Genomic DNA, 27,154 nt, shown 5'->3' on the forward strand with positions numbered 1-27,154 from the left:
TTACTGGTAGACGGGCTTATCACCTGTTTTCTAGGTTGGTGGAAGATTGTAGGCTGTCCTGAATGTTGTTAACTTTAAGGAGCGGTTCCTGTTCCCAACCCACACACATTCTAAAGTGTCCGTCTCAGCTGGAACTTGGGATCTGATTGTGCAGTGTGTTGCTGTTGCGGGGCACACATGCAGGGGCAGCTGGAACATGTGGTGTAGGCATTCAGTCCTGCTGTCTGCGAGAACAGTCACCCATTTTAGAAAGTGCATTACATCTTTTGGCTCAGACAGGCTTCCTTAGGTGCTTACACAGGGGTGGGCTGTAATTAGTCCTTCTGCAGCTCTGAGGATGGGAGATACGCGTCCTGCCACTGGGTTGTGCTCCAGTCCTAGGGGGTAAGTTAACAACTGGAAGCCTCGTTCTGAGCTGGCTAAGGTGACTCTAGCGTGGCTTTTCTTTTCTTTTTTCTTTTCCCTCTTCCATCCCTCCCTCCCACATCCCTCCCTCCTACCCACTCTCCCTCCCTTGTTTCTTTTTGTTTTCTTTTGAGACTGGTCTCACTGTACACCAGGGTACTGCTTTCACGGTCATTTGCATTTCTTTGTTAATTTCTGTTTGGACTTTACTGTATCTAGTTGACTTAGAGGTCGGTGATTTGGGGGGAGGGGGTGAACCTGCAGCTCTGTATGTGCTGAATTGCAGGAAAATCTGGTCACTCGGGCAAGGCCATAGATGGGGTAGGGCTTGGCCTGGGTTCTTAGCACTGGGTTGCTTTTCTTTCCAGGATATTGGCACTGAGTACACGCAGCTAGGTGTGCTCAAAGCCCGCCCAGAGGACAAGGCCGTTAAGGAGTCTGCTGACTCAGCACCGAGCTGGCAAATGATCAGTTACTAAGCAAGGTTGATAGAGCACCTCTCAGCTCACCTGTGGTGCTCAGAGCTAGCTCCAAACCGGTGGAAAAAGTGTCGATTCAGTATTTGCATCTCCACAGTGAAGTGTTTGTGTAAGAACGGGGCCAGTTGTCACCATCTGAGGCCACTGGCAGACTGCTGTCCTGGAGGAAGCAGAGAGGCCCACCTCCCGGCCAGCCAGCTGTCAGCATAGTTTCCAAGCTGCCCTGTGGACAAAGGTGTAGATTTTTCAAGGAAATCCAGTGGTAGCTACCAATCCCAGTAGCACTGTGTGTGTTCATGTGATTGTGTGCACATGTGCGTGTGGGTGTTTGTGAACAGTGAGGTTAGGTTGGCTGTCCCCTAAGCTCCAAGAATCTGCTTGTGTCCCTCGCTCCAGCACGGGGATTATAAACACAAACTATCAGTTTTTCTGTGGGCACTGGGGATCTGGGCTCAGATCCTTACGTGTGCATGACAAGTACTTTATCAGCTGAGCCTTCTCCAGATCTCATTTCCCCCAGCACTGAGATAAAACCCAGGGCCCCTTTCATTTGGTAAGTTTAGAACTAATAGTACCTAGAATCATCATGTCTTGTAAGCAAGTTATTGGCATCGCATAAAGAAACCCTAGAAGAAAAGAATCGCCAGAAGATTAGGAGAGGTGTCAGAAGAGCCTGCAGCCATTCTGCTGTTACAGTCAGCGCCCTGTGTCCACAGCTGGTGTCATCAGGTAGGAACAGGTGAGCAGGTCCTGAAGGCAGTGGCAAAGAGGTCTGGTTGGGGGCAAGCTAGTGGGGGCATTGTACCAGGGGTGGCCGGGATGGAGAGCTCACCAGTATGTGGAGGGCACTGGCCTCTGAGCTCAGCTGGGCATACACAGACAGGATAGCAAGAAAGGAGCGATGTCATGGGAAGGAGGAGAGCCCAGAAGCAGAGCAGGTCCTTTCTCTTTGCTATTCAGCCGAGAGACCTGCATTGGTAGCCCACTGGACTGTAGCACTTTTTTTTTTTTTTTTTTGTCTTGTGTGCCCTAGTTGATGTCTGGCTGGCTCATTGTGATCATTAATGGCTGCTAGACTCCTGGCTCCTGGGTCCTCCATAGCCAGTGCTGCTTCGTTTTGCTTTATTGGGAAAGAAGCATAACCGCCTACCGCTGTCTGTGGGGTCCCTTTAACAGACCTCGCCAGTCGGGCTAGGTTTTCTCTGAGAGGAGGAAAGATGTCCAGGCTGACTTTCAAACTTAGAATGATGTTCATTTTCCGAAGAGGATTAGGTTGTCATTGTTTACCTGAAACTCTGTGCCCAGTAACTTTGTCTATTTATTTAATCACGTGTGTGTGTGTTTGTGTGGGTGTGTGCATGTGGTTGAGGGTTTCCATGGAATCTAGAAGACGGTGTTGAAACCCTTGGGCTGGAGTGACAGGCGGCTGTGAGCTGCTTGGCCGAAAGTGGGAGTTGAACTCCGATCCTCTAAAAGAGCAGCAGGTATTCTTAACTGCTGAGCCATCTCTCCAGCCTCGTTGTTTAGTTTCTGTGTGCGAGGACATATGCTTACTGTGATGCATATGCGGAGGTTAGTAGACAACAAGCAGGAGTTAGTACATGGGTTCTGGGCATCAACGTTGGCAAATGTCTTCACCTTTTGAGCCATTTTGCTGGCCATATACTGGATCATTTTGCTAACTTCCTAAAAACTTCTCAAGATACGCCATGGCCAGTGTAAACTGAGCACTGCACACCTTGACTGTGTTCGTGTCACCGCAAGGGTGCTTCTCCTGTAGGCGCTGGTGAGGCTGCCACCCCTCTGAGTATGGGGTGATTGACACCCCGTGACTTTCACATTGGTATTAGCAGTTTGCATTTATTTCTGTTGCCACTAAAGGCTGAGAGCACTTAAGGTCACACATCCAATCTGTCACAAAGTACAAATAAGAGGCAGGACATGGAGTAATTAATTGTTCATGATGGAGGGGATCTGAGATATACATGCAGACCTCAAGACTTCCCCCAGGGGGACACATAAGCCAGAATTTAGGATCAGAGCTCTCTGGCAACCAAAATAAAGAGCGCAACATGATGATTTATATGTTGCATTAATTATTCTGGGAAACCACTAGGGTGCTTCCTGGAGAGATCGTTCTTTTTCAGTGTCTGACACAGGGCGCTCTCCCATTGGTGACACACAGCTCTCTCCTGTTGGTGACACAGGGCGCTCTCCCATTGGTGACACACAGCTCTCTCCTGTTGGTGACCCAGGGTGCTCTCCCATTGGAGACACACAGTCCTCTCCTGTTGGTGACACAGGGCGCTCTCCCATTGGTGACACACAGCCCTCTCCTGTTGGTGACACAGGGCGCTCTCCCATTGGTGACACACAGCTCTCTCCTGTTGGTGACCCAGGGAGCTCTCCCATTGGAGACACACAGCCCTCTCCTGTTGGTGACACAGGGCGCTCTCCCATTGGAGACACACAGCTCTCTCCTGTTGGTGACACAGGGCACTCTCCCATTGGTGACACACAGCTCTCTCCTGTTGGTGACACAGGGCGCTCTCCCATTAGCTCCAATGCTGTTGATTTTTTGCAGACTTTGCCGCTCAGTGACCGTCAGTGCACATGCTACCTAGGTGATTACTTCTGGCTACATAGATACCAAAACGCCGAGGTCATAGGAACAAACTACAGTGCCTTAGCACCTGCTGATTGCTTACTGACTGTGCGTGTGCAGAGGCCAGAGTGTACCACAGCACACGTGTGGAGGTCAGAGATCACACTGGGGGAGTTAGTTCTCTTCTTCCAGCACATGGGTCCTGTGGCTTGAACTCAGGTTGTCGAGCTCGGTGGCAAGCATCCTTGCTGGCTGAGTTACTGATTATTTATAATAGACTTACATTGACGAAAGCCTGGATAACCTGTCCCCAGATGAGTCTGTGTCCTTTCATGGTCATCAGGTGCCTGCTCTGAACATGGCCCTGTTGTGAGAGCCACATGCATTAGTTAATATTTAGAACAGCCTTGGGAAGTTGGCGGTGCTTTCTGCTTCTTTTCACGTGGAGGCATGAAAAGTAGAGCCCTTAATGAAGCTCGTAGCTGACTCCTCTGGTCAGGCGACCCGGGCGGCAGCTGCCCTTGGTTTGTGACCCTCCCTCCCCAACTCTAAGCCTGTTGAAATTACTGTAGAATTGATTCACATCTTGGTCTTAGACATTTGAAGTCGTAGCACTTTGGGCGCCATTCCTACAGGTGAATTCTTCCCAAGAGTCTGCAGGATGCTTATAGCAGCTCACCTGAGTTTGGCTCGATGTTATGTCCTCTGACTAGGTCTGGACATAAGTGTGAGCCTTGTGTAGTTACCAGGATGGTCTAAGGAAGACTCAGTGCAGGAGGGCCTTGGGGCTCTAGCCATCTGGGGCCATTGGCCATGCCTGTGTCCTTTTGTCCTATTGGCTTCATGCTCCAGGGGGCTGAGAGGGAGCCTGGAGACTCATCCTCCCTAGTGGGGCCCTCAAGTCTATAGATGCCACATCGGGGGAAGGATTGTCCGTTCTCCTCCCTCCCTCCTTATCAGTGTGTGTGTGTGTGTGTGTGTGTGTGTGTGTGTGTGTTGGGTTACAGGCATGTGTAGCCGTGCCTTGATTGTTTTCTTTTCTTTTTTTTTTGTTCTTTTTCTCCCTCCTTCCCTCCCTGTTAGGGATTTGAACTTGGGTCCTCAAGCTTGCAGAGCGAGTATACTTACCCACTGAGCCATGCCCCCAGCCCAGCACACATTTTCTACAGATAAGCCATTTGGGTTGGTAAAGATGTCTTGGCCTTGAGGCACCAAAGCCTTAGAGGGCAAGTATCACCACTTAAAACCCCTTTGCTATGGACACTTGGAATTTGGATTTTGGGGCTGGAGAGATGGCTCAGTGGTTAAGAACACTGACTGCTCTTCCAGAGGTCCTGAGTTCAATTCCCAGCAACCACATGGTGGCTCACAACCATCTGTAAGGGGATCTGATGCCCTCTTCTGGTGTGTCTGGAGATAGCTACACATTTTTGTATGTGTACTCATATACATACAAAAATAAATACTTCTTTAAAAAGAAAAGTCTCAAATCCTCCAAATGCCAGCCATAGATGGCATTTCATAGTAACAGATAGTAAGAGGCTTTTTTTTTTATTTCATATAATTTGCTATCTCACACAGTAGAGCTTGTTATTTTTTTTTTTTCAGCCATCACACATGTCCAAGCTGTTCTTGGTCCAGAGGCTGTTTAGAGATAGGCCTTAGATAGAGTTTGGTCTGCTTGGTTGCTGTCTGTGTACGGCTTGCCACTCATTAAGACAGAACGCTTATAATCACATCAAAAGAGAATTGGGCAAAGTTAACAATGTTTTAAAAATTTTAATACATTCAGGATGTTTTTTAATCATCTACACGAGGGCCTGCTGGGTTACTCAGTGGGTAAACGGCTTCACTAAGCCTGGGTTGGAGTCTCAAAAGCCGTTTCGTGGAAGGAGAGAATCATTTTTCACTGGTTGCTCTTATCGCCTTGAGGGATGGTGGGTGTACAGCAGGGTGCTCCTGTTTTCGTAGAGCAGTTGTGTGTGCAACAGGTGCCTCTGTGTCGTCCTGGAGCATCCACCTCCCATGATCACAGTGTTGTCCCCTGTATTCAGACACCCAAACCGCCCTGGATTTTCAAACACTCGCCATACACACAGTGCTAGATTGAGGAATCCCAAGGGTGATTTTGCAGTTTGAGATGAATTAGTTTTTATCTCGTATTTTGCCGGAAAAAGGTATGGATCAGAGATGGGTGTGTGTTCTCTACCATCTAATGATAATTTAGTACCCAGTTTAGTATAAACTGTAATGTGAGTCACTTATTTTCATAGGTTAAAAAGTGGTACTTAGCGGGCTGGTTAGCTCAGTTCATTGTGGTGCTGATAAAAATGGCACTCGTTAAAAAAGTAGAGGAACGTGACTGCCCTCATTAAAGTCGTTGTTATTTATACGTTTGTACTTTGGTGTGTTTCTGTGACTCTCACCACATGAGCATTGTGTTAATGAAAAGAGTGATTGACAGCGTTGTCTGGGCTCGAGATAGACCTGGTGGCAAGCCCAGGGAGGGATAATCCACCTCTCTATGAAACATTGTTCAGGTAGATGATGAGCCGACTCTGCAGCCAGGGTCAGAAGAGCTCACGGGATTTTCCCCACGTCAGACCTGCCCACCTGAAGCATGGCTGTTGACTTACAAGGCTGGCAGACCACTGTGTTTTCTCAGAAGGATGAGGGAACAAAGCGCGTCGTTAATCTTTAACAGGGTACCAGCTCCATCACCTGGCCGGCCACAGGGTTGTCCAGGTAACCGTGTCAGAGGCGTTGCTCTGGAGCGGGTGAGGCAAGCACATCTGAGGGTGCTGAAGTTTCCCGGATGCCTCTGCTCCCCTGCCCAGCCAGGGGTGTGCCAACGTTGCAGGGCCCTCGTCCTTCCGATGTGGTTTTCTAGCGGTGTGTCATTCCTCTTCAGCTGCTGGGAATGAGAAGGGAATAGGGGACACGTCACAACAGGCCACACTGTGAAGACAGCAGGTGGGAGGGAAGACCTTTAGGAAGAAAAGGAGCAGAGACTCATTTAGTGAGCACCACAGGGCAGGTGCACACTCCATGGGCACAGACAGAAATATTGGGTAGTTTTCAGACCCTCCAGTTTGGCTGGTACAATTTTATCCTGTCTTCAAGGCAAAATGCGATTTACTTCCTGGTTGTGGGGCTGTGCCCTGCTCTTGGATGGGACTGTTGGTTACCAGTTCTTCACGCTTGTAAATGCAGATGTTCTCATCCGCAGGTTTATTGTTTTGACTGAGGGTCAAGTTCCATTGCTGCCTGTATCAATCACTGTAGCGCTTGTTTTGATAAGTGAAATGCTGCTGAAATGGCCTGGAACTCTGTTTATAATCTCCTGGAAGCATAGAGTCAGTGTTGAGAAAACTCGCTAGGCTTTTAAACGTGAGACTGGCTGGTATTCAGGTGGGGTCACCAAGGCCAAGTGTACATTGCTCATGGAGGACAGAAGGTGCCAGTCAGCACATATGCTAATGTAGTCAATGGACTTTTCTGTTTCAAAGGAAACTGTTTCCTGGTGTCCTCGCTGGAGAGTGGAGAGACCTTGTTTGATTGCTTCCTGCATTCAGAAATCCCCAAGTCTCTGGGACTTTAGGCTTCATCACTGGGTTCTGGTCTTGAAAATGATTTAACTCTCCAGAGCTAGCCACCCTCTGTTGGCTGCACATCTGGGGGCTCAAGAGCTCAGGCTGTTTCTAACTAGTCATGTGAAATTTATGGTTATTCAATTGCCTTAGGATCTGCTGGTCAGATGGGACATCAACACCATAATAAATTAAAGTGTTCTGATGATAACATCCCTTTCTTAGACAAACCCTGACTGGTTTTGGAGGGTTCGTGGCAAGCAGGACTGTAGGCTTCCTGTTAATCACTCGGGGCAGAAACCTTTCATATTCATTTGAAAGGCACTTTGTTTAATACACTTTAAGATGTCTGCATTGGAGCTTAAGAGAGTGGGCTGTGTCCTATTTTTGAGTGAAAGGAATTGTGGTAGCTGAGAGGGAGCTGGGGCCATGTCCTCAGAAGGCTGTGATGTGGGCTTTGCCTCTTCTGTATAATTTCCTTGCCTGGCAGTGAGCAGATTCAAGTGCTGTAGTCCAGGGGAAGTAACCGAAGCTATACACACGTTTTAATTATTGAACCAGAGTAACTGATTGACAGCTGTACTTGGGGTCTTATTGCTTGGGGGATAAAGATAGACTTTGCTTTGAAGACATAAACAAAACATTTCAAAAGTTAAGGTCCGTGAATTCTGCGGGATGGCCTGGAAATCTGTGGCTTGGTTGCCAGCCACAGATTTAGTTTCTTAGTTAAAACACACACACACACACACACACACACACACACACACACACACACACACATGTATGTACCTACATGTGCATGGCTGTTACCTTCAGAGGCCATTGGATCCCTTGGACCTAGAGTTACAGATGGCTGTGATCTGTGAGCCACCATGTGGGTGCTGGGAACTGAACCTGAATTCGGCAAGAACAGCTAATGTTTTCAACTGGTGAGACGCCAGTGCCTATTTTATTATTTTTAAATTTAAAATTGTTATCACTGGATGTGTCTGTATGGGTGCTTTGACTGTCATGTACTTGTGTGCAGTACCCATGAAGACCAGAGGAGGGCAGTGGATCCCCTAGAGTTGGAACTATAGGAGGTTGTGAGTCATTATGTGGGTGCTGGGACTTGAACTCATGTCCTCAAGTCTTTGTAACTACTAAGCCACCTCCCCAGCCCTCTAGCACCTATTTTAGTAATTTAATTACAGTCAAATGCTTGGGGCAGTATGCTCCATGCCCAAATGGAACTTTATTTTAAAGGCTTACAAAAATATGTTATCAATAATGAAAAAATGTAATCGCCTTTGATGTTGGACATTTATGAAGTAAAGAGGAAATGACATTCGGAGGAAGAATATTGGACATTGCACAGCATAGTTGTGGTTTTCTGTGAACTGCTTTGTACTTGCTTCTCTGTACTCAGTTCTCTGGTGGCCATTTAATGACATGAGCTTAGTTCTTTGTGAAGGTTTTTCCCTGTGTGTGTGTGTGTGTGTGTGTGTGTGTGTGGTTTAATATCGCAACTTAAAATGGTATCATGTTACATGAGTTTTTCTACAGCGAAATGTTTCAGGATACCACTTGAAATGTAAATGAAGAAAATATCTGATAAAAAATGTTTCTGAAAGAAAATTTTCTATGTACCTATCAATAAATACATGCATACTCATCGTGTGGTGTGTGTGAGCGTGCACACACATGTTTATGCAGACACGTGTGTTCCACAGCCAGGAGAATGCATTAGGTGCCTCTTCATCTACACAGCTTTTCTCCTTAGCTCTTGAGACAAAGGCTCACTGATGGTCAGCTAGGCTGTCGGGGGGAATCTGCCTGTCTCTGCCCTCCCCACACTGAGGGCGCAAGTCTTTGTGTCATGCATGGCTTGCATGTGGATGCTGTGGGTTTGAAGTCAGGTCCTCTTGATTTCATAGCAAACACTGTTACTGCTTAGATCTCCTCATTCTGTCTGTCTTTTTACATATAAAAATTAAAGGCATGTATGGGCCATAGACCTCTGTGTGCACACCCACCTGTCTGCACACACACCACACACATGTTTAGTGCCCAGTGTATGAAGAATAGACTATTTGGGTAGCCTTACCATAGACATCCTACGGGGAATACTGTGCCCACCAGCTCTGTTCCCTGAGTTTGTTCTGTCTGAGAGGTGGACATCTGGGCTGTCTCCAGGGTTTCTAGCATGAAGGGGTCTTTCTGGATATACAATTGTCTATACTTGTGGGAATATTTCTTTAGGGTAAGTTATTCAAGGTGTGGTGTTTGGAACAAGGGGTCATTTTAATGTGTCATCAGACTTCACCTATGGCATGGTTCCCTCCCCGTGAGAAGTCTGTGTACTGATGAGCTTCTCTGTGTTTCATACTATCTGTCTTTTAAATCTTGGCCAGCCTGAAATACCATTGCAGTTTAAGGTATGTGACACACTGTTGCTGTCTTCATACACACCAGAAGAGGGCACTGGATCTCAATACCAATGGTGGTAAGCCATGCTGCTGGGCACTGAACTCAGTCAGTGACCGTAACCACTGGGCCATCTCTCCAGTCTGATAAGTATGTCTAAACGTTTGCAGATCATTCTGTTTCTTTTGCAAATCACTTGTTCATTTAGTCAGTTTTTCTACCAATAGTAGGGAATTTTTGCTTTACAAGAACACTTTGAATAATAGCCATTTTCGTATGTGTTCCTAAAATCTTATGGCATATATTTAAATTTATTTTTGTATGTGTGTATGTGTGTGAGTATATGTTTGTTTATGTGTGTGTTTGTGTATTTATGTGTGTGTACATGTACGTGTGTGTACATGCAGGGGCCAGAAGAAGGCATCAAAGGTCCTGAGCTGGACTTAAAGGTGGTTGTGAATGGACCAGCATGGGTGCTGGGGACTGGACTTGGATTCTCTCCAGGAGTTGTATATGCTCTGAACTGCTGAGCCATCTCTCCAGCCTTTGTTTGATCTTTTGAGCTTTCCTGCTTACTATTCTTCTACCTTGGCCTCCTAAATTCACATGCATGTGTAACCCCGAACCATTCTGTTCTAGTTTTTCTGCTGGGAGCCCATCAGACTACCTCCTCCTTCTGCCTGTATGCTTCACTGGGGACACTGAGGGGTCAGTAGCTGATTTTATCTGTGCAGTGCTGCTTTGGCCCTGTTTCTTTGTGGGCTAGCCTTGGGCATTTATTTCGCTTCTGTCTGTATATTTGATCTTTGAACCTGTGGACAGCTTAGCTTTGGCCTCCTTTACGTTACTCTGGAGAGTTGAGCCTCTCATGTGGCTGATCCCCTGGCAATACTGTTTTGGGAGCGCTTGTTAACTTTCTTCCTGGTGCATGTGGAGCCTACGAGGGCTTCCCTTGGCTTCTGAGTTGTGTGGGACACCTTGTGTATAGACTGTGGAGTTTGATCGTTACATATTAGTTATAGAAAGCTTAAATGTCCTTCCAGATCTTCTGCTTCTTCTTTTTCACTTCCCAACCATCCAGGCCTCCGAGGTTCCTTACATTTCTGCGGTCTTTTTTCCTCCCTGCTGACGCTTCTGTGTGTTCATGGACTCGTGTTCTCTGTCCTATCCAGTTGTTTGTCTCAACGGTCGAGGACAATGATGTCGCCACACTCCATAATTGTATGATTTTGTTTTAGTGGGATCCTTTTGGATGTTTTTCAGTGCTGGGGATGAGACCAGGGCCGTGTGTGTGCTGGGTAAGTGTTCTCTCCACCCGGAATTAAACTTCCAGTGACATTTTTGATTTTTGCTGTAGGTTTTGTTCTCCATTGTTGGGTGTATTTTTATCTACTGTTTTTGTTCAACTGTTCAGAGCTCTTTAATATTAGGAGGGCCTTGTAGGGAACAAATAGTTGGATTTAGCTTTTAATCCTAGTGTGGATTGTTTCTTTTGCGTTTCTGTCATTTATTTCTGAAACAGATGTTCTTAGCTGTCTTCTCCTGCCGATCTTCCCCTTTGAGCAGGTTTCACTCTGTCCTCTAGGCTGTGGTCTTCCTCACCTAGGAGGCAGCTGTCCCTGCTTCTTTGAGTTACCCTTTATTTCTATCAGTCTGTATCAATTAGCTCTATTGAATTCTCGGTCAGAGTCATTCAGAAATACCTGTTAGGTCCCCAGCTGGTTTTTAGTTGTAACTTTTGATCCCTAGTCTGTGCCTGTGCAGCCCTCAGCTCCCAGGGGATTCCCAGGCAGAGGCTCCTGCAGTTGCGTGTCCTCTGCTGAAATTCGGTCCTAACCCACACTATGTCTCGGTCACCTCGTGATGGTGGTTTTGTGTGTGCAGTCTTGTGGATTTGGTTTTGTGCACGGTATGTTTCCTTTGAGGCTCGTTGGGATTGGATGTGTATCATCTCCTGAATGGATCGCAGATGTTTAGACTGGGCTCTGTCTCCTTTGTTTACAGGAGTGATCTCTGCAGGGCCAGGTTTGTTTGTTTTGTTCTGTTTTGTTTTTTTCCCTCTGAGCTTGAACTTTCTGAGTCATCCCTTTGTTTGGCCAGATTACCCTTGCAAGTAGACTTGCAGCTTCTGTGGAGGAGTCGGTGATGGTTCAGGAGGCCTCCAAGTGACAGAGCCCTGGAGGGGCAAGGCAGTGGAGTCTGCTAGAGCTTAGAGGTGTGTGGATGCCTGTGCATGTTAACCTGTGCACGCAGATGCACGTGGCCATGTGTGTGCATATGAAGGTCTGCCCTGTTGTACATATATGAGTGTGTACAGGCACACATGTACAAAGTACACAGTTATGGAGCAGTGAATAATGTGTGTAAGTACGCAGGCATGTGCTTTCAATGTAAGTATACATACCACATATGCGTACATACCACAATATGCAAGTGTGCCACGTATCTACACTCACACATGTTGGCATGTTTATGTCAGTGTAAGCATGCACACATGCATGTGTGCACACAGTCTTGCCTCGAAGCACATACATGCCATGGTGCATATGTGCCCATGTATGTATGTTATTTGTATGTATAACATTGTATGAGTGCTAAGGACTGCCAAATGCTAGGCCAGTGGTTCAGAGCTAGTGTGTGTTCTGACTGAAAATTTAAAGTACATGATTATAATTTTAATTTTTGTAATTACATTTGTGTGTGTGCATTGCAGGTATGCACCCAGGGAACTCCCCAGGGAACTACAGGGACAGGGATCCTAGTAGCAGGACACTAAGTGTTAGAGGGGAGTGAGGCAGTGTGGGTGGCACATGCCTGTAGCAGGCTGGAAGACTCCTGGTAAAACTGTCACCCTGGCCGTGGTCAGGGAAGTGTGTTCTGAGGTAGGGACTTGGTGTCTGATCCCTAGGGCTTGGGTGGAAACGCCAGGGCTTTTGGATAAACGCCTGGGATCTCTCGTAGACTTGTATTGCGGAATCTCATCTTGTGGGGATGGGTTAGTTCAGTTCAGAGCATTTCAGCCTCTGTCTCTCTCTGTCTCTCTCTCTGACAAAGAGAGAGACAGAGAGAGACAGAGACAGTGAGAGAGACTGAGAGAGACAGAGAGAGACACAAGAGAGACCTCTGTGGTCTTGTTGTAGTTGGGGTTTCTATTGCTTCAATGAGACATCATGACTAAAAGCACGTTGGAGAGGTAAGGGTTTATTTGACTTCCATATCTGGTGTCACAGTCCTTTGGAGGAAGCTAAGGAAGAAACCTGAGACAGGAACCTGGAAGCAGGAACTGGAACCCTCAACCTGCTTTCTTTACAATTCGTGTTCACTCGCCCAGGGATGGCCCCACCCTGCCTCCCCAGCAGTGGGCTGCGCCTACCCACACCAATCATTCATCAAGAAAAGACACTACAGTCTCACCTGCATGCAGATACATGGTGAGGGCATCTTGTGGTAGAGGTCTTCTTCCCAGATAACTAACTCTAGCTTGTTTGAGATTGTTGAAGACAAAACAAATCAAACCCAGCCAGAACCAGCTAGGACCAGCCAGGACCAGCCAGGACCAGCCTGTAGACAGCTGAAACTGAGGCAGGAACTGTTCCCTTTACACCTGCCCCACCTTGCAGAATACTCAGAGTTGAATTGAAAAATTGTTGTTGTTTTTTTTTTTTTCCATTATAAATCTCTCATACTACAAATGTGGAAAGTTAAGGGCCAGCTAAATTCAGTGACAGATTAAAGTGCACATCTGGTTAGGGAGACAGGGCAGGCCTGGGAGTCCTCCCCTGACAGACAGCTGAGTGCTCTGCTCTAGAAGGTTCTGTGGAGATCTCTTCACGTGGGTGACTGAACTTCCTTGTTGGGACGACAGGAGAAATAGCCTGTGCTGTGCTGTGATGTGCTGTGCTGTGTACCCCACAGCTGCCATGCAGTGTCTGTGCTGTGTACCCCACAGCTGCCCTGCAGTGCCTGTGCTGTGCTGTGCTGTGCTGAGTACCCCACAGCTGCCCTGCAGTGCCTGTGCTGTGTACCCCATAGCTGCCCTGCAGTACCTGTGCTGTGTACCCCACAGCTGCCCTGCAGTGTCTGTGCTGTGTACCCCACTGCTGCCCTGCAGTGTCTGTGCTGTGTACCCCATAGCTGCCCTGCAGTGCCTGTGCTGTGTACCCCACAGCTGCCCTGCAGTGCCTGTGCTGTGTACCCCACAGCTGCCCTGCAGTGCCTGTGCTGTGTACCCCACAGCTGCCCTGCAGTGCCTGTGCTGTGTACCCCACAGCTGCCCTGCAGTGTCTGTGCTGTGTACCCCACAGCTGCCCTGCAGTGCCTGTGCTGTGTACCCCACAGCTGCCCTGCAGTGCCTGTGCTGTGTACCCCACAGCTGCCCTGCAGTGTCTGTGCTGTGTACCCCACAGCTGCCCTGCAGTGCCTGTGCTGTGTACCCCACTGCTGCCCTGCAGTGTCTGTGCTGTGTACCCCACTGCTGCCCTGCAGTGTCTGTGCTGTGTACCCCACAGCTGCCCTGCAGTGTTTCCATAGCATTTTTGCCTATTCTTATTTCGTGTGAAGACCGCTGCCAGTTGGAAGGTGCTTTCTGATTAGGTAGCTAGCACAGAAACCGTCAGAGAAAGTATGTGGAGGGGGAAAGGATATGAAAGTATTGTCAGTTTTATTTAGCTTACAAAATCAACCTGGTGTAGGCACAGAATCTCAGATAAGATGCCCTGGCTTCTAACTGTAGGAACTTAGATGCTTTCAGCCAAGGATGGTGGATGGTAGTTGGATGTTCACAGGAATCAGATGCAGTGCGGCTGGGGACGTTGCTCAGTGGTTAAGAATGCTTGCTGCTCTTCCAGGGGAGTTTAGATCCCAGGACCCATATCAGGTGGCTCACCAGCATCTGTAACTCCAGCTTCCAGCGACCTGACAGCCTCTTGGCTTCCATGTGTGCCTGTATTCAAGTGCACCCCAAGCATAGTTAAAAAGAAAATGAACCTTGAGAAGTAGTGATTACTTAAAAACCCACTATTTACTCGGTGATACCTTGCAAATTCCATGTGTTATGCTGTAGATCCCGGGGGTGGGGTGGGGCGGAAAGGACATATAATAGGATTTTATATGAGCTCAAGTGTTTAAAGCCTTTATTTTGTATTTTTGTTGTGATAAATGTACAACTCAGTGTCTGCCTTTAACACAGTTGTGAATATTTGGTGACAGCCCTTTGGTGAGGTAGCTGTGCCTGATTTCCAGGACAGTGGCTTAACTTCTAGGCTTTAGAGCGGTCCAATGGAAGAAGATTAGAAAATGAAGTTTCTGTTTAATACCAACATTGCATTATATTTTCTGAAATGTTGAAGATTCTAGAAAGAAGACCAACGTTGCCATGGGTCCTTTGAACATGAGCCTTTCTTTGAACAAGCCCAAGGCTTTCCCATTTTTTTCCATTGAGAGAAGGCACCCGACCGCCAGTCAGTAGTGGAGACTGTTAGCAGCCTTTTGGTTATTCAGACTAGAAAAGCAAGAATGTGGTTGAGAGTTCTGAGTGTACTTTTTAGATAGGGTCTGTCTAGCAGCCTGCATACTCACCAGGCTCCACAGAGGCCTGCTTTAAGAAGCCTTAAAAGCTGGGCAGCGGTGGCACACGCCTTTAATCCCAGCACTTGGGAGGCAGAGGCAGGCAGATTTCTGAGTTCGAGGCCAGCCTGGTCTATAAAGTGAGTTCCAGGACAGCCAGGGCTAGATAGAGAAACCCTGTCTCGAAAAAAAAAAAAAAAAAACAAAAAGAAGAGGAGGAAGAGAAGGAGGGGGGGGAGGAGGAGGAAGAAGAAAAAGAAGAAGAAGAAGAAGAAGAAGAAGAAAAAGAAGAAGAAGAAGAAGAAGAAGAAGAAGAAGAAGAAGAAGAAGAAGAAGAAGAAGAAGAAGAAGAAAAGTCTCCACCTTATAAGAATAAAGATGGAGCCATGGTTTTTCCAGCCCTATGCGTGAGGAGCAGGGCAGTGCATTCTTAAGAAGCAGTGGTTTGGGTGTAATTTTGGCCTGGTGACCTCACCCTTCTGTCAGTTTGCTAATTTTACATTTTGCTGGGAGAAGGCAGAAAGTTTCTGCCAGGCAGCAGAGGTTAGCACGCCTGGGTTCCACCCCACTGGCGGTGTTCAGGCATTCAGGACTGAATGGCAGGGGTGGCTGGGTGGGTGGGGGGCTTCTGACTTCATGAGAACAAACAGAATACTCTGGAGTGAGCTTGATGCTAATGAGGAGAGGGTGCTAGGCCTCTTCTGCAGTGCTGGCCCCCTGGCCCTTGTTGTTCACACACAACTATCCCTGGGAGGCTCAGCATCTTTGCACACTAGGATATAGATATGTGTGAGTGAGGGTGATGTGTAGAGCCCTCACAGAGGCTCCTTGAGGACCAAGCTGGGAAGTGAATGGTTACATGGATGGACATCTTTATCTGTACCCCTGCAGTTGAGGTGTGTGTGAGTGTGTCTGTGTGCAAGCACGTGTGCACACATGTGTGCCTATATCTGTGCACATTGCTTTTTTTGATAGGGTCTCCCACTGGCCTGAGGCTTAGTGATTTGGTGAGGCTGTCTGGCTAGCAAGCCTCAAGTATCCTTACCTACACCTTCCTGGCACTTGTACCACCATGTGGGTTCTTGGGGTCAGATTGGGGCATCTATGTTTATGAGGTAGGCACTTCATAGACTGAATTCTCTTCTCTACTTGAGTTGAGTGGTTTATCTCAGAGATTATAGTCTGTACAGGCCACAAATGATGAAGGGCATCACCTTCATCAAATCAAATATCTGTGATTTTTAGACAAATACTGTACACACATTTTGTTGTAGAGAAAATAGACATTGCCAGTTTCTTGACCTTTATGGTCCATTGGATACTAGGGTGTCTAGGGTACCTTGGGTATCCTAGGGTACCTCTGTAGGGAACTGGGGTATGCAGCCAGGCAGCTCTGACTGGCATGTAGATCCGGGGCAGTCTCACAAGGAGCCTCTGTGCTTGGGTGGATTGTACCAGTGTGTGAGGCTGCCCGTGTGACCAAGCTTGTAAACTCGTGGGTAGAGGTTAGAGGTCATGGTTTGTGTTCCTCATCCCTTCGTGAATTGTACTGTCAGCTGAAAGAGGGAAAGGTACGTGCCGTTATTTTGCACCTGAAGATGGATTTAAAAGAAAACAGGAAAGCAGTGTGCTTAACTTGCATGCTTGCATCTGTAAGAAAGGCCGCAGCGCTGCTGAGATGACCAGGCCACACAGATAACGGACAGTATTACAGGGCAGGACTGTGAGAGGCTTCCCTGTCCTGTCTCCATCTGTGTTGGGTGGCAAGTATTCAGGGCCCCTGGGTAGCTCATCTCCAGCATCCCAGCTTCCTTTGCTGCTGAGCGGCTGCCTGTGGCGTTTAGTAATGACCAGGGTAACCCTGTGAGGAATGGAGGTGCCCTTCCTTCCCCAGAGGCGCTTGGAATCTCGTTAGACAAGGATGTTGAAGGGGCTTTTGTCTCCTTGTTGAGCCTATGTGGAGCCAGTCCTGCTAGGCTGCCCTACACATGGATGCTCAGCAAGGCTGCTGCCTTGTTTTTATATCCCAGAGATCAAAACTGCGGGAGACTTTTATATGCGTGATCTCCATTGTGTAAATGTAGATTTTCTATATCCATTCCTCTGTTGAGGGACATCTGGGTTGTTTCTAGCTTCTGGCTATTATAAATAAGGCTGCTATGAACATAGTAGAGCATGTGTCCTTCTTACCAGTTGGAACATCTTCTGGGTATATGCCCAATAGTGGTATAGCTGGGTCCTCAGGTAATACTATGTCCAATTTTCTGAGGAACCGCCAAACTGATTTCCAGAGTGGTTGTACAAGCTTGCAATCCCACCAGCAATGGAGGAGTGTTCCTCTTTCTCCACATTCTCACCAGCATCTGCTGTCACCTGAATTTTTGATCTTAGCCATTCTAACTGGTGTGAGGTAGAATCTCAGGGTTGTTTTGATTTGCATTTCCTTGATGACTAAGGACGTTGAATATTTCTGTAGGTGCTTCTCAGCCCTTCGGTATTCCTCAGTTGAAAATTCTTAGTTTAGCTCTGTTAGCTCTTTGGTTTTCTAGAGTCTAACTTCTTGAGTTCTTTGTATATATTGGATGTTAGCCCTGTATCAGGTGTAGGATTGGTAAAGATCTTTTCCCAATCTGTTGGTTGCCATTTTGTTCTATTGACAGTGTCCCTTGCCTTACAGAAGCTTTGCAATTTAATGAGGTCCCATTTGTCGATTCTTGATCTTAGAGCGTAGGCCATTGGTGTTCTGCTCAGGAAAATTTCCCCTGTGCCCATGTGTTCGAGACTCTTCCCCACTTTCTCTTCTATTAGTTTCAGTGTATCTGGTTTTATGTGGAGGTCCTTGATCCACTTGGACTTGAGCGTTGTACAAGGAGATGAGAATGGATCGATTCGCATTCTTCTACATTCTAACCGCCAGTTGAATCAGCATCATTTGTTGAAAATGCTGTCTTTTTTCCACTGGATGGTTTTAGCTCCCTTGTCAAAGATCAAGTTTACATAGGTATGTAGGTTCATTTCTGGGTCTTCAATTCTATTCCATTGATCTACCTCCCTGTCACTGTACCAGTGCCATGCATTTTTTTTTTATCACAGTTGCTCTGTGGTACAGCTTGAGGTCAGGGATGGTGATTCCACCAGTGCTCTTTTAATGTTGAGCCGAGTTTTTGCTATCCTGGGTTTTTGTTATTCCAGATGAATTTTCAGTTTGCTCTTTCTAACTCTGTGAAGAATTGAGTTGGAGGGTCATAATTATTTTCAGGGTGATGTGTGGGCTGACAGGGGTGCAGATGTGTGTTTATTTTGACAGGCCTGAGTTGGGATGCGCAGGGTGTCACAGGCTTTCTGTGACCGAAGCCTAGCCCAGCCTTGTGTTTAAACCAGCTCGTGACACATGGTACTGGCTATCGTCTCTTGTGTATTTTAGATGCTGCTTTTGGGGGGTGGGGTGGAGGTTCAGGTGGTATGCAGAGGGAGGAAGGAGGGTCCTTGGCCTGGTTTAGACCCTGTCCGGGGTGGAGCTCCACAGCCTCCATTAGATTCTGTGGAAATGCCTGTTGGATCTCATGGTGACCTGCAGGTGACGACTTGCCTCTGTCCTCTGTAGTGGACTTTGAGTACTTGGGCTGCTGCTGAATCATGGGCTGCAAGGGAGTGCTGGCATTGGCTGGTAGCCCACGTGGACCAGGGCTGTAAGCTTTGGGGTCTGTTTTCTCATGTTGCTTTTGAATTTTGCTCATGCAAAATGTTCCTTGTCCTACAAGTAAGTTCATGTCAAGTAAAGACATTGTAGGTGACCAGGCCTCCCCACCAGGCTCTCCTTCCCGTCACAGACCTCATTAAGATGGGCATCTGAATGGTCTGCGCAGCCCTCCTGGCTCTCACACACACCAGCTTCTGACCTCTGCAGTCTCTTTGGTACTCTGTGACTAGGGGAAACTGTCATAATCCCCAGTTACATGAAAAGAAGGTGCCACTAATGGCGGTTGTGTTGCTACAGACAAACTCCTGGCTGCCTTGGTCATGGAGTCCCTGGGGCATTTGCCAGTGTAGGATTAAGGAATCTTGTTTGGTGTGTCTCGGATCACCCCATCGCTTACTTTAAAGGAGAGGATTCCACAGTGATACAGCATGGGTTCTGCCGTGGGGGACAGGAACCCCTTTCAGTGATGGACTCCTGTCAGTGGTCCTCAGCCACACCGGCCCCAGACCCTTAGCCCTTGGTAATATTAGGCCAGGTGTCTACTTTCCTTTCATAAGCCATAGGGCCCTCCCAGACGAGAGAAGGATGCGGGAGAAGGTAGCTGTAACTTTGTCCTGATTTATACTTGAGCTCCTGTGCCAGCTGACCCATGGTCTCCTGCTTCTACTGTGTGAGTCTGAGGTCTGTAAGCTGTGTGGCTGTAGCTTGCTTGGTTGATGATCAGAGTGGTGATTGAGTAGATTCAGATCACGTCCATTTGTGGGGCCCAGACACAGCCCCAAGGGACACTTCTAGGCTGTCCACTCTGAGTGTTGTCATGTAAACTAGGCTCAAACCCCAGCAGACAAGGTCCTTGTGTTGTGTGTGGAGTCCTGGGCACAGTTGGTGACAGCAGTAAGGTGGAGTTTCACTTCTGGAAACATGGTGTGTTTAGCCTCTTGCTGGGTTCTATAGGCACGAGAACGGTTGGGTCAATTCACACTGCAAGCTTAGCATAGGGTGTCGCAGATGCGGTGTTCATTTGTGAGCGATTGTGTTCTTGGCTTCCTCCATTGCGTCAGCAGTGGTGGAATGATGAGGTTGCAGAGATTTGGACATGGGGATGGGTGTGGGCAGCGAGAACCTTCTGCAGAATTTCCCTAAAGTCACTGCAGAAGAGACCCACCCAGTGCATGCTGACAGCTCATTCCGCCTTCCGTTGGCTGACTTTGTTACCTGTTGCTGGTGTGTGCTATTGGGAGGCTCACCTCTATCGTAAAGTCTGTCTCAGGGCTGCAGCTGACCCCTGGACCATTCAAAATCGTAATGGGAACCATTGCTATCCAAGAAAAATCCTTGCTTACCATTCTGATTCCCATTTTCTCTTGTGTGTAAGTGCCGTGGAGGCCCCTTAGAAGGGCCGCAGCTCTTTGCAGTGTGTACCACAAAAACATGGCTGCTGGTCCACTTGACAGAAGGTTCCTCAGGACAGGAGAAGGTAGTTTGTTCTGAACATGTTTTGCCGATTGTGAGGAAATTTTACCCATCCGAGTAAAACTGTGTATGCACATTGACCATGCTTGCTAAGAATCCACACATTGGGTTGAGCAACAGCAGGGCTGCCCTGGCTACAGTGAAGGCCCCCTACTCCCTCCTGGTGGCCTGAATCTCTTTCTGGGAAGGGAAGAGAAGCTCTCAGGGAAATTTGGACTCTGGGTGAGAGCCTAGCCATGCTCAGGAAAGCAGTGTATCTACTGTCACAGAGGTGAAGCCAGAGCACATTCAGAGCTATCTATTGAGGGACAGAACTGACCATCTCAGAATCGGGACCAGAGGCAGCAGCTTGGGAGGGTGTTAGGATGTACCAGCATCATCCGAAGGCCACAACACAGGAGCTGCTGAGCAGATCCACTCTCGGGAATGAAAGTCTTTTTACCTTCGTGTGACATGCTTAGGTTATTCTCACACACCAACATGTGACATGTGCACCCTTGAAATGCAGACAGTGCTATAGATGCCCGCAAACATGTTCTGTGGCTTCACATGTCTGTCCACTGGCAGGAGCATGTGTACCCAGTTACATGTTCACAGCCTTTCTTCACAATGCTGCTTTGATGGGCTGTTGATGGGTCTCCAGTCTCTGTTCTCTGGGGTACTAGGCCCTGCTCCCTTCTGGGTTATTCTGGGGGGGGGGTAGTTCCCTATGGACCTCCCTTGGTAAGAGCCCCACACAAGAAGCAGCTTGCCCCTTAGCTTGCTGTTTGAAAGGTCTCTTTTCAGGGTGGCTTTTCTCTAAGGACTTGGTACTTCAGCAAGAGCAGCTGCTAGTGGCACTTACATTGGGAGGGCCTTGACCTTCACACATTTAGCCTGTGCACATGAGAGTGTTTGTGGCATGGATGCAGTGAGGACCGGCAAGCTGTCGAGGGAACTGGTGGCTTCCCAGTGTGTGCCTGGGAAGCCAGTTTGAAGTATGGAGACAACTTTTCTAGATTCCAACTTTGGATTGTGTTTTGGGAAAGGATGTCTGTCTGTCTGTTTGTCTGTCTGTCTGTCTCTGTCTCTCTGCATGTGTGTGTGCTTGCTCACATATGTGAGCCCATGAGGCCAGAGGCTAATTTTGATGTCTTTTCCATTGTTCTTTATCTTGTTTTTTGGAAATAGGTCTGTTGTAACACTAGAGCTCACCAATCTGGCCAGGCTCTGTGTTCAGCAAGATCCAGTCATCCTCCTGTCTCTATCTGCCCACTGGGACTATAGATGCACACTACCAAGCCCAGCATTGTTCACAGGGATGCTGGCAGTCTGAACTCGGGTCCTCATGCTTGTGTGGCAAGCCCTTTGCTGACCTAACCATGTCCTTAGCCCTTGGTTCTGCTTTTGAAAGACACAGTCTTAATTTGTCTGCAGTTTCCCTTGCGAGATCTGAGCGTTGATTTAGGAAACTAACCTGACCGTGTGAGCATGTGGTTTGCTCACCTGAGGTGGAGATGTCCAGTGAGGGAGGAGAGAATGAGGAATGCAGTTTCCTGTCAAGAACTTTGTAGAGGGGAGATTCTTGTACACCAGAGCCATGTTCTATTCTCTGTGATGTATATGCGCAGTGACATGCCGGCTCACATGAAGGGTTCTTGTAGACCTTTGTCTGATGTGTGTGTTCACACTTATAGACTGCCCACTCTGGCGTTCTGTCACTTTGATCCACAGCTGGAGACCTGTGGCTTCCCTTTCTGTGCTTTCCCTATGGTAGACAGCCGGCAGGACCAAGCCCGCTTCACTCTCTGATAGACTCAGGCTTAGTGCAGCAAAGTGATTTTTGCAAAACAAAATAAACCCAGCAGGAAATAAAACAGGAAACAAAAACCTGTGCCTCAAGGAGCTGAAGGGGTCTGCAACCCTATAGGTAGAACAACAATATGAATTAACCAGTACCCCTCGGAGCTCGTGTCTCTAGCTGCATATGTATCAGAAGATGGCCTAGTCAGCCATTATTGGGAAGAGAGGCCCCTTGGTCTTGTAAACTTTATATGCCCCAGTACAGGGGAAACACCAGGGCCAAGAAGTGGGAGTGGGTGGGTAGGGGAGCAGGAAGGGAGGAGGGTATAGGGGACTTTCAGGATAGCATTTGAAATGTAAATGAAGAAAATACCTAACAAAAAAATTGGGGAAAACAAACAAACAAACAAACAAACAACAACAACAACAACAAAAACCCTGTGCCTTGCTATGTTTGGGCATGAGGGGCTTGACAGAGCACCAGTGTTAGACACTGAACTCACATCCCCAGACTATACAGTGAATCGAGCGTCTCTTGGTTCGTTCATGTACAGATGTGTGGTGGCAGTTTAAACTCCACCAGGTGCTGATAGAATCCTGGAAATGCACTGTGGAGTACTGGGCAGGAAGCCTTGCTGTAGAGCCACCTAAGTGTGCTCTGTGTTTGAGCATCTCTTTACAGATCGGACTGGCTCAGCCTCCTGGAGACAGGCCTGCGCATTCTCCTGGGAGCTCAGGCAGGGTTGAGAGTGTCCAGGCAGAGGTGACTGTCCTCTTGGTGCTTCCAGTTTATTACAGAATCATGTGTGGCAGCTCGTATCGATACTTACTTCAGAGACACTGGGAGCTGGGGTCTTATAGTTTTCAGTGCCCGTTGTCTACAGAGATGACATACGCAAATCATCTCTCTCATAGACAAGTGGCCTTGTTCACTGGTGAGCTCGGATGACTTCCTGTTACTAGTTATGTTTGTTTTCATAAAATCCCCATGTAAGTGATATTCATGAACCACGCAGAATCATGACTGCGAACAGGCATGGCCTCCCGAGTCTTCAGCTCCCACGTCCTCTCCTATCAGCTGCCTGTTGAGTGTGGCAGAGGCCGGGTAGCCCCACCCTCGGGCCCCACCTTGCTGGATGTAGGATGCATGTGATTAATCTCTGCCTGTATCCCAGCAGCACCTTGCACATCTGCTCACAACATTTGCATTGGACAGACTAGACAAGAGGAATCCAGGCCTGCATGGGTTTCTGTGTACACGGGTGGGGTGGGTGAAGGAAAAGAGTGAGGGGAATGGTGGTGTCAGTGGGTGTGTGCACCATTAAATGGCATCATACAGTAGATGTGTACACCATTGGATGATATCATACAGTAGGTGTGTGCAACATTAAATGACATATACTCACAGCAGTCCTGACCTTGTCATGGTGAAGGAACTGTCCTTATACAGTCACATGGCTAGGGTGACATGGTCTTTGGATTCTTGGGAAATGCTCACAAGCAACTGGTGTGATTGGCATGAGCCAGTTAAGATACAATATCTAACCTTCCATATGTCAGGTCCTGCTGAGTCATATGAAAGTATGTCATTTAATGGCTGCAGAGCGGAGCTCAGCACCTGAAATCTAAAACCATAGTTTCTAGTCTTACATTTACTTTACCAAGGAGCTGAAGCTGGGGAGGTGCCTTCCACGAGCACACGCTTATCTTTGCAGGTCATGAGAACACAACAACAACAGAGCCACACAGCGAGGGACGTTCAAGGTGCTGAGTCTTTTGGTTTGTGACAAGCAAAGTCTAGGTGGCTTTCATCCTCGGAGCTAGAACTTGCTGCAGCGTGCCAGTAAACACATATGAAGGTGTATTTTTAGACAGGGAAAGCAGGGTAAACCCCACAAAATGTGACATCATGTTCTCCTTAGGAATGAGTCTTTGTAAACATTCTCTGATGGATCTTCCTCTAGTAGGGCTCTGGCTGCTTTGCAGAAGGGCAGTGCATGTTAGTGAACTGGGTCATGTTATTGCCACTCTTGGCAGATACCAATCCGGAATATTTAAATGGGTGTAGTATTTACAATAGGTGTATAGTTAAGCATTTTGAGAGATCGGTCCTTTTGTGACTTCAGGGTATATTGGTTGGTGTTTGTATAATAGCAAACAAGAGCTTAAGACCTGGTAAAGTGCACTTTTCGCCTGTTCTACAAATGTTCTCAGTTCAGAGCGTTGTTTGCATCAGATGTGTAAGCTCTTACTGAGATTTTAGTAAACTGGTTACTGGGGGGTTTGGGGGTTTATTTCTCTCCTGAGAAATGGGCGATGAAGGGATTTGGGGCTGTCTTGTGTGCACTGGCCTGCCTCCTAGGTGATGGTTAACAGCCCAGCACCTTGCTGGGGACAGTTATCTGCTCTGTGCTTCAGTGGTCCTCTCAGTAACGTGCTGGTGACTTGGATGCTGTTTCACAAAAAAGCAGAGGACAGAGATAACGTCAGCCCGATCGTATCAGCCACTGCAGCTTGTGTTTTTCACGGGGAGAGGGCTGGGTGTTAGGTGAGAGACTGGAACTAGGGCAGAGCTTGGAGTCAGGCAAGTTTCTGTTGCTTGGGGTGACTGACATAGTTCTTTGGAGAATCAGGACTGATAGGAAAGGTGTTTTTCTCTGAGGCTGGTTGTTTTTAATGCTGTCAATTTCTCAAAGAATTTGAAAAAAATGTTTATTTTACACACCAGGGTGGGGAGGGTTCTGTTGTGAGTCAGGCTCTGTGAGAGCTCTTGGCTCTTGGTTAACCTGGGCTGTTCCTGAAGTTCAGTGAAGGCTTCCTAATTCAACATAGATTTTGAAAGTAGAGATTTATGAATTTTCAGGTTTTTTTTTTCTGGTGTCACACCCCTTCAGTTTTCTGCATTTCTGAGCTATTTGCAATCTTGGTCTTCATGGTGATGGGAGGGGAGGGGGGGGATGCCTGCATCTGACCTACCGACTGGTGTCACAATAGCAGGGGAGCCCAACGATCTTAGGGACACTGTTGAACCGTCCTTTGCAACAGCAGACTCCATCCAGACTGCCCAGATGTGGGAGGGTGGTTTCTCTGAGCCTGGAAGTGGGGCTCTTCATGGAAACCTTTAAAAGCTGGGAGCTGCTTCAGGAATCTGGGTCTACTGTCAAGCCCTAGCCCGTCTCTGAATGGTCTTGGAGGGGCAGACACACATGCGCTTATCTGGAGAGCCCCACGGAGCAGGCTGGCGCCTCCCGGACTGATTGTGTTAGCTTTGTCATGTTTACTTTCCTGGTGACAAGTCACTGATAGAAGACTCAGAAAATAGTAAATAGTGAGCCAGCACTCGCAGGAAGGCTTTCATTTCAGGGCAGGAACAGGCAGGTAGGTACACATAATGGATGCTCTTGCACTTTGACTCAAAACCCCAACCCTGTATTGGATTCAAGTCTGTTACTGTCCCAGTAGGTAGTTAATAACTAGGGAAGGAAGCGCCCATCTTCATTCACTTTTGAGCTTCTCTGAGTGTAACCTTGGTTCCTAGGCTGAGAGCATGTTTTCATGTTAAGGGAAAAGGCACAGAGGTTTCTTGCCTTGCACTCCCTTGTTCTGACTTTGTTTACTTTGGAAGATAGAGTCCCACTTAGACCATGAATGTTTTCCTGTGATTGCATGTGGTGTCCACTGCTCAGCCTGAGGTGCAGAAAGAAAGGGCTTGCTGGAAAGACCACAGTTTCCTAGAAAGTCGTGTGGATGCTTCCCCGTGTCTGGGTGCTGATGTGACGGTACTCACATCAGTTTATGTGGGGCTTGCTAGAATTTAAAGGGAGATCTTGTTTAAGACAACTGAATTCTGCCTTCTTCATCCCTCTGCCTCCCTTTCCAAGGGAAGCATGGCTGAACCCACTTTCAGAAACACCGTGGCTCCTTTTCTCTGATGCTTCCAGGCCAGGGTTGCCCAGGGCACTGCCCCTTTCTGCAGTTGGCTGTGGGTCTGTGTCTTGTCTCCTGTGAGTGGAGGAGGGCTCTCAGGAAAGCAGTGCATCCATTCAGGTCTTGCTGTTGGAGTGGAAAGGATTCTTGATGGTCTGAGGACACAGGAGACGGCAGGCCCAGCCCTGTGGCTTGCACACTCCACAGCAGTGAATGTATTCCTTCATGGACCTCCAAGGGACCCTGGTCTGGGGACACTGAGCCACAGTTGTCCATCCTGGGCAGAGTGGCTTGTGAGGAGAGGGCCTCTTCATTGTTGTTAGGGCATCCCCCATTTGTTCAGATAATATGTGTTTTGTCTACAGAAGTCAGATAAGCTTGCCCAAGATGTTAATGATGTATTTTAATTCATGGCTCATAATTCTGCAGTGTGCCTTGCGAGGCCCTTCCATTGTCTCCAGGAGAACAAGCTCACAGTGTCCTGCAGTCCAGACCGGCAGCTCCCACATAGCCTGTGGGGTGTGCTGGGCCCTGCACCCACTGCAGCTCCTGCCCACGTCACGCTGAGCAGAGCAGAGCCCCTGCTTCTGTGTGATTTGTGTCCCAGGGACTCTGTGCCTCTGCCTCTGTAGACAGGCTTGTTCTTTAGCCTGCTTTCTAGCTTGAGCTGGTGGGACAGTGCCCTGGCCCTCTGGGCCTCCTGACCCCCAGTAGGCCATGTTCCTGGTCCTTTCCCTCTGTTCACAGAGGAGGGAACACATAGTCACATTCCCACAGAAGGCCTCTAACACTAGCAGCCACCAGGCTCCTTTACAAACCCATTTCTGTCTGGAAGAGGCTTCAAAACGGCATAGACACAGACAAGCCACCTGGTCTTAGGGAAGCCAGAGCAGTGTAAAACTAAACAGAGTTAATGAGTGAGTCGGAACTGAGCAATCCCTGGACCAGTCAGAGCTTTGAAGGCAGCAGACATCTGACACCACTGTCAGAAGCAGTGGTGGCTCTGTCCTTTCCCGAGCAGGTCAGATGGATCCTGGTTCCCTCCCCCCACCTCCCAGCAGGTCAGATGGAGTCTTCACCCTACCACTCAAGCAGGTCAGAGGGCATCTCAGTTCCCCCTCCCTCAGCAGGTGAGGTGGAGTCCTTGTTCCCCTCCCCCAGCAGATATGTGGGGGATCCCTGGCTTTTGGTTTCCCCCCTCCAAGCCTTCGTTTCTCCTTCT

The 27,154-nt window shown here is 48.0% G+C and overlaps 1 protein-coding gene across 4 annotated transcripts in view; it reads left to right on the forward strand.

Annotated features, from left to right (window-relative positions):
* Znf516 (zinc finger protein 516) overlaps window positions 1-27,154 on the forward strand; it is a 92,962-nt gene that overhangs the window by 9,937 nt on the left and 55,871 nt on the right. The gene's annotated exons all lie outside the window — the stretch shown is intronic.

The sequence above is a fragment of the Mus caroli genome, unplaced genomic scaffold (assembly GCF_978045245.1).
Source record: "Mus caroli unplaced genomic scaffold, Mus_caroli_1 scaffold_19, whole genome shotgun sequence".
NCBI classification, from domain to species: domain Eukaryota; kingdom Metazoa; phylum Chordata; class Mammalia; order Rodentia; family Muridae; genus Mus; species Mus caroli.